The sequence below is a fragment of the Hyposmocoma kahamanoa genome, unplaced genomic scaffold, assembly GCF_003589595.1.
Source record: "Hyposmocoma kahamanoa isolate Upper Pololo Valley unplaced genomic scaffold, ASM358959v1 83, whole genome shotgun sequence".
In the NCBI taxonomy this organism is placed as follows: domain Eukaryota; kingdom Metazoa; phylum Arthropoda; class Insecta; order Lepidoptera; family Cosmopterigidae; genus Hyposmocoma; species Hyposmocoma kahamanoa.
Genome location: NW_020654175.1, coordinates 1,320,100 through 1,326,412, shown reverse-complemented (window position 1 = coordinate 1,326,412; position 6,313 = coordinate 1,320,100). Strand labels below are relative to the sequence as shown.

The following is a 6,313-nucleotide window of genomic DNA, read 5'->3' as shown; positions in this document are numbered from 1 at the left end:
GCGCACGCCGAGCTGGACGCGCAGCTGGCGCTGGCGCGCGCCGCGGCGCTGGAGCTGGCGCGCGGCGTGCGCGAGCTCAGCACGCAGCACGGCGCCGTGGGGCCGCTGCTGGACTCGCTGGCGCGCTCCGTGGCCAGGCTCACGGAGCACAGGTGCGTCCCAGGTGCGTCCCGGACGAAGCAAACGCTCCTTGACAAACAAACACAAATAGATCGGAATTTAACATTTTTGCTAATGCACCGTCGTTGTGCGTTGTACGTTGGAAGTATCGGTTACTGGTTTTCTTAAATTACCAAAGCGCCGTGCAAAAATTTAGTTCCACAATATTTATTAAGTTGCTTCACTTACAAAATTACGAAATTACACCTGATCGAAAACCCAACATTTCCTTCTGCGCAATGCTAAAAAACATAGTGTATATAAAATCAACCTCCGACTAAAAATATTAAAATTGAAATATACCAACCGCGCAGCTAAATATAAAGAACATTTTCCTATCTAAAATTCAGCAAGTTTTCAGCACACCCTCATTCCACGCATTACGTCATCGGTGTGTCATAATTCAGAAATAAATCGATCGACTATATCCAGCCGACAGGTCAAGGTTCCTCCTCCGCTATAACATAGATCTGACCTAGTTAAAGCTGCTAGTTAATGGTTTCCGTAATTACTATAAAGTAACTGATGAGTAAACGGCGCTAATGAACTACCGTTATCACGTCCACTATAGCGCATTGAAATACATCGGAAAAACCGAATTAGATAACGCACACTCTCAACATAGACTCGCACTAGAGAAACCCTGTGGCGCGGATGCCACGGACACACATAAACAACCACAAATTACATCCAAACTCACGAGAGAAATGTAAACCAAACAAATATTTCTCCCGGCCCGGGAATCGAACCTGGGACCTCTGCATGGCAGTCCGGCATGATAACCGTTCGGGCACGGACGCAGTTAAAGAGTATATCACCATTCTCGAGATCATGTGTAAAACCGATGCAATAAGAAACCCCTTATCGTAACTTTTTAGTAGCAGTACAGCTCCTTATGATAGAGATAAGAACCCTTCACTTCTACCGCCAAGCAATAACATTAGCATTAATGTGTTCCGGTTTCGAAGAACAAGGGCTTAGGGCTTGTCAACTTATGTATCATGCTAGTGTCCCTCAAATATTTGCGATTTAAACCTCTGAATGGCACTGCAATTATTTATGAACAGGCGTGCCGCTTACCACCAGGTGCGCGACTTGTTCGTTCCGTCACTTAGGGTCGTATTCCAGAACTCTACTGAATGCTCAAATCACTTGAGTATGATTTCAAGCACTGGAAATACGACCCTAATGACAAGGACTTGAGCATGATTTTCAGTGCTCACTGCAATACTCAAGTCCTGACTTGAGTATTGAGTAGAGTTCTGGAATACGACCCTTAGTATTATAAAAAGAATAGGTCAGAGTAGATCAATGTGAAGAAAGGTGATATACGAACTTAACCTTTAAACTACGTACCGTAAATGAATTTTGGTGTAACTTCCTTATTGCATGATAAAAAACAGGAATTCCTTTATACTTTCCTGTTGACTGCCTAAGACGGCTCTCAGAACCAAAACGTCAGCAAGGGAATTAATTAATATAGAACATCAGCTGTATATTTGACAAAAATGTATAACCGCGCAGGTTAAAACCCAGAATTAAAAGCATTTTAAGATAACTCCGCAGCTTACGAAATTTGTTTTAGACAACCAAATAGGCTTATTTTATATGCTGACTCGGATAGTATTAAATAGTACTTAAGTTTTCAGTAACTCTTAACATCGGTACTGCTAAACAGTTGTAACACAACTTAGAAATTTATGTCGCATCATAGATTCAAACGGTCGCCCGCTCAGTGAGAAGTTCTCCTACTGAGCTACTACCTCGTGCTTACCTAGTTAATAGATCAGTGCTTCAAAGTGGAACGAATTATGGATGTCTTGGGTTTGTACTGCATTTATAGCATTCAATTTTCGATATTATTAGAGAGTGAAATATAATTTCGGTAATGAATGACTCAAGAGGAATATCTCCTCAATTGCACTTGGCACTTGGCCAAGTTTAATTTTACCGAATGAGATGGTTACCTGACATTAAGTGTACCCTTCACTTCGAAGTATATCAAAACCATACACGGCACATTTGCTTGCTCACGACAATATTCCGTTCATGCTTGAAAAAGAATATTTATCCACAGCACAAACCGAAAACAAACAAACGAAGACAAAATCGGCAGCCTATTACAATCAAAATTTCTTTTTTACAAGGCTAATTGCAGATTTTCAAGATTAGACTTGTAATTTAGTCACAAAGAACAATATATTGTAATAATTATGTTGTTAAGAAATCTTTACATTAGACATAGGAATGAGACTCCAGTGACTGTTATGAATTATCATATCTTTTCACTGTAAATCCAAACCAAAACAAAACCGTTTTTTAGTAATGGCGGCCGCCCGTCTGTGTTCCTTTAATACCTTTTTCTTCGATAAAAATTCTTAATGAAACAGAGTTATTTTCTAACAAAATAGAAAAAATAATGTCGCTAATATTATGGTAAGATAAATAGCAATAGGTAAGTGTAGCACGTGTTCATCAAAAACCTCACCCGGTAGTTTTAAAAGTGAAATAAAAAGAAATAATGTAGTAGGGTTCTCTTACGGTTGAATGATAATGTCATGGAATTCAATCAAACTTCCTTCCTTCAAATTTTTTATTTCAAAGGGTTTACAAAGTGCCAGGCTAAGTGTAACCGACTGTACTACTGGTACAATACAAATATTTGTAAAACTATTCGAGATAAGTCCAGACAGTCGATCCCACTAGGACTCGACTCCTGGAAGCAGTGTTGTCACCATTCGCCGGAAATATTAACACCGCGATGCAGATTTAGATAAAATGGGTCAATGCCATCTAGCAGATTTTTAGGAAACTATAAAATGAGCAAAATAATTTGGCAAGTGACTTGTATAATAACATATTAGTTATGATTATTCTCGCGTAACTTTCCATTAATAAATTAAATATTTGTTTATTTACCATATGTTATAATCTCTCAATAGCTTTTACTGCAACAAATATTACATTGACATTTTAAAGAGATCTGTAGTAGGAGACATTTGTCAAAGCTAGGTAAAACCTATATAATTCATTGTCTCGTCCTGAACTAAGTATGTGTCTACCTGAGCTCCATTACTTTTACACTATTTCGGAGCTTTCAACTCGTCGTTTTGTTCGGAGGCGCAGTCAAGGCCGTAATCGCCTTCCTCTCATAGACACGAAAGTGAACCTATATACAAAATCCAAGAAGTAATTGGTCGCTTTTATGTAGAAATCATCAAATCCATGACCTCAAATTGTATACTTCTGGCCACGAATACATGGAATTTGTAGTTGAGTCGGAAAAGGTTAGTTGTAAATATATACTATATATGGGTGACCCATCACCAGGCTAAAATGTTTAGTCACAAATTTAAGGTTGTTCAAGGCTAGAATGAATAGGCATTTTAGACAAACGACTTATCAATGGTCGCTTAACATTGGTAACGCAAAAAACACGAAGCGAAACGCGCTACATCTTTTTCGCTCTTATTAATAATAATAACGCACACACTCGCAGCCCCGCACTAGGGAAACCCTGTATCGCGGGTGCCATCGTCACAAATTACACCCAAACTCACGAGAAAAATAAATGTAGGCCGTACAAATAATTCTCTCGACCCGGGAATCTAATCCTGTACCTCTGCGTGGCATGCCATGTCCAGCATGGTAACCGTTCGGCCACAGAGGCAGTTAATTGCGTATACTTATAGCTTTTTTGATGTGCTTAATAAATTTGGGTCAACAAACTCTTTTAAATTGTGAAATTTTATAGTTTTACGTTTAAAAAATCTTCCAAGAATATTACGATGGTAAATGAATGAATCTAAATCCATATTCGAAAAGACAGAGGACCTTAAAGAGCACCAACAAACTTGAGTTTGTCTTAACAAGTTATTTATGGTTAGGCTGACGCTGCTACGTTTTATGACTAACTACAATTACGCTACATACGTCTTGTTATTCAGTGTAGTGAAGATACCGCGATCTATAAGCAGAATATCGATACGAATATATCGATTTAGCAACAGTATCGATCGAGTGTGAAGGCCGGCAACGCGTCTGTTTATTTACTTCTCAGTGAGCGGAAAGGAGAGTGTTTTTAAAATGGACGCGCTTAAGAAAATGTATGTACACACTTTGTTCACGTAGAACATAATCGTTACGAGGCCCGTGCTCAGTAATAACACATGTGAGGATGATAATTAGAGATAACAGATTTTTGTTCGAGTTTTAATCAGTTTAAACATTGACCTACCAATAAATGAACGTCGGGTCTAGTACAAAAACCACGAAAAAATGTTCGAAGTTAACCTATACAAACGTAGTGACATGTAAGAAAATATAAAATACTTAAACACTTAATTTAAATTGTAAGGTCATTGCAGTACTGCCTAATTTTGCTTGCAACAATTTAAGGGCCCAAAAACACCATATTCAGCTTCTACTGGAAATTAAACAAAATGCACCTTATTTAGCTTCGACTGAAAATTACTTGAACACAAGAGTAATGGAGTAACCTTTATCGTAAATATTAATTAACTTTTATATATATTATTATGTCGAATTTTGTACAAATTCACTTAGACAAATAATAAAGAGTTGGGCAGATACATACATATAAATATTACTACAAATATGAAAATAAGCGTGTACTATAAGAAATGTACCGATATTCCAATTAAACGTAAAGTCAAATATCCGTAATTCCGAAAACCAATTTATAATAAAACCTTTACGCTTTCGAGTAATTTTGATGCTTTTCACATAGACAAAATTAGCTTTTGTTTTGTAATCTTCCTAAAAAAACACATTTGACAATGAAAATTCGAGCTAACGTTATTTCGGGCAAATGTATTTTCTGTCTTCTGATAGGCAATCCCAAGCCGTAAAACGAGTACAACAATATTTTGTTACTTATTGCTAACGTTTGATATAAAATCATCTCAAAAATAAGATTAAAATCAAAGCGACTCTATAGTTTCTTTGTTCTAAATATTTTAATCGCTTGTGGTTCAAACAATTGAAAATGACCAAAAAGTTTATATACGCTTCTTCAAATTGACGTAATGGGTCTCTTTCCATCTTTTGCGCATGCAATGTGTAGAAAAAGGACAGTTAGCTATTTGATTATTTTGTGTGCTTTTGTAATTTTTTATTTACGATTCATTTATATATAAATTAAATATTATACGACTGTACAAAATAACACTTTTAAATGATAACTATGATAATACAACATATTCGTTTAGTGAAAATATGATACAAAATCCTGTTTTTACACTTTACTGCAGTAATTTTTACGAGTTATTATTATATTGTACTGCATGATTGCCAACGCGCTCAGTCAGTCAGTCGATTAAACGACGTCTGTTGCGCGATTGTTGGATACAGGTGCGGACACTTTTTAGCGCAAACCCGACGTCCATTTATTGGTAGGTCAATGAGTTTAATGAACCGTTTCAACCCGTTCTTTTTAACCAGTAGTTAAATGATACTGCACACAAAGATGTCACTGCACTACTTTTAACGTAGCGTAGTTTACATTGAATCAATATAAATATTGATTCAATGTAAATCATTGAATTTTGTCAGTACGTCATTAATACTTTCCTATGCAACTACACAGAAAGCACTTCGAAATCGCACTGTATCGGTACGGGGAACCCCGTAGTATCGTATTCTGGTATTTAATATTACAGTATACGCCGTGAGTAACGTCGTAACGTTTTATTTATAGTTGGACGACTGTCGCTTTTAGCCTGTTCCCATGTCACGACTGTGTCGTGAACATTTTTATGTCGTTGAACGACTGTCGTGTTTATGATTATGACAACTACGTCGTGGTAGCTGCGATTGTCTGTCCTTCACGTTTTTATCGTGACATTTTATTTATCGGCAGACGACTGTCGTTCTAGCTTTTCCCATTTTTTTTGACAGTCTAAGTCAAAGTCAAAGATTATTTATTCCATAGGTAAAATAAATTTTCACTTGAAAACGTCACATATAAGCTACTGCTCGTTCACTACGCTGACCTCTCTGAGAAGAACGAGCAAGAAACTCTAGGGATTGCTTTTTTCAAATAAACTTAAATGCTGTGGAATACACTTTGAATCAAATTTGTGTGGATTCTGGAGCCGTGTCGTCTTTTTTTTTTTTTTTTTTTTTTTTTTTT

General features: G+C 37.0%; 1 protein-coding gene across 1 annotated transcript in view; it reads left to right on the top strand.

Annotated features, from left to right (window-relative positions):
• Positions 1-6: 6 nt before the first annotated feature.
• Positions 7-6,313, top strand: part of LOC113234323 — a 36,080-nt gene continuing 29,773 nt past the window's right edge. The window contains exon 1 of the mRNA XM_026469623.1: positions 7-152. The gene's annotated coding sequence lies outside the window, so the exon portion shown is untranslated. The remainder of the gene's footprint in view (positions 153-6,313) is intronic.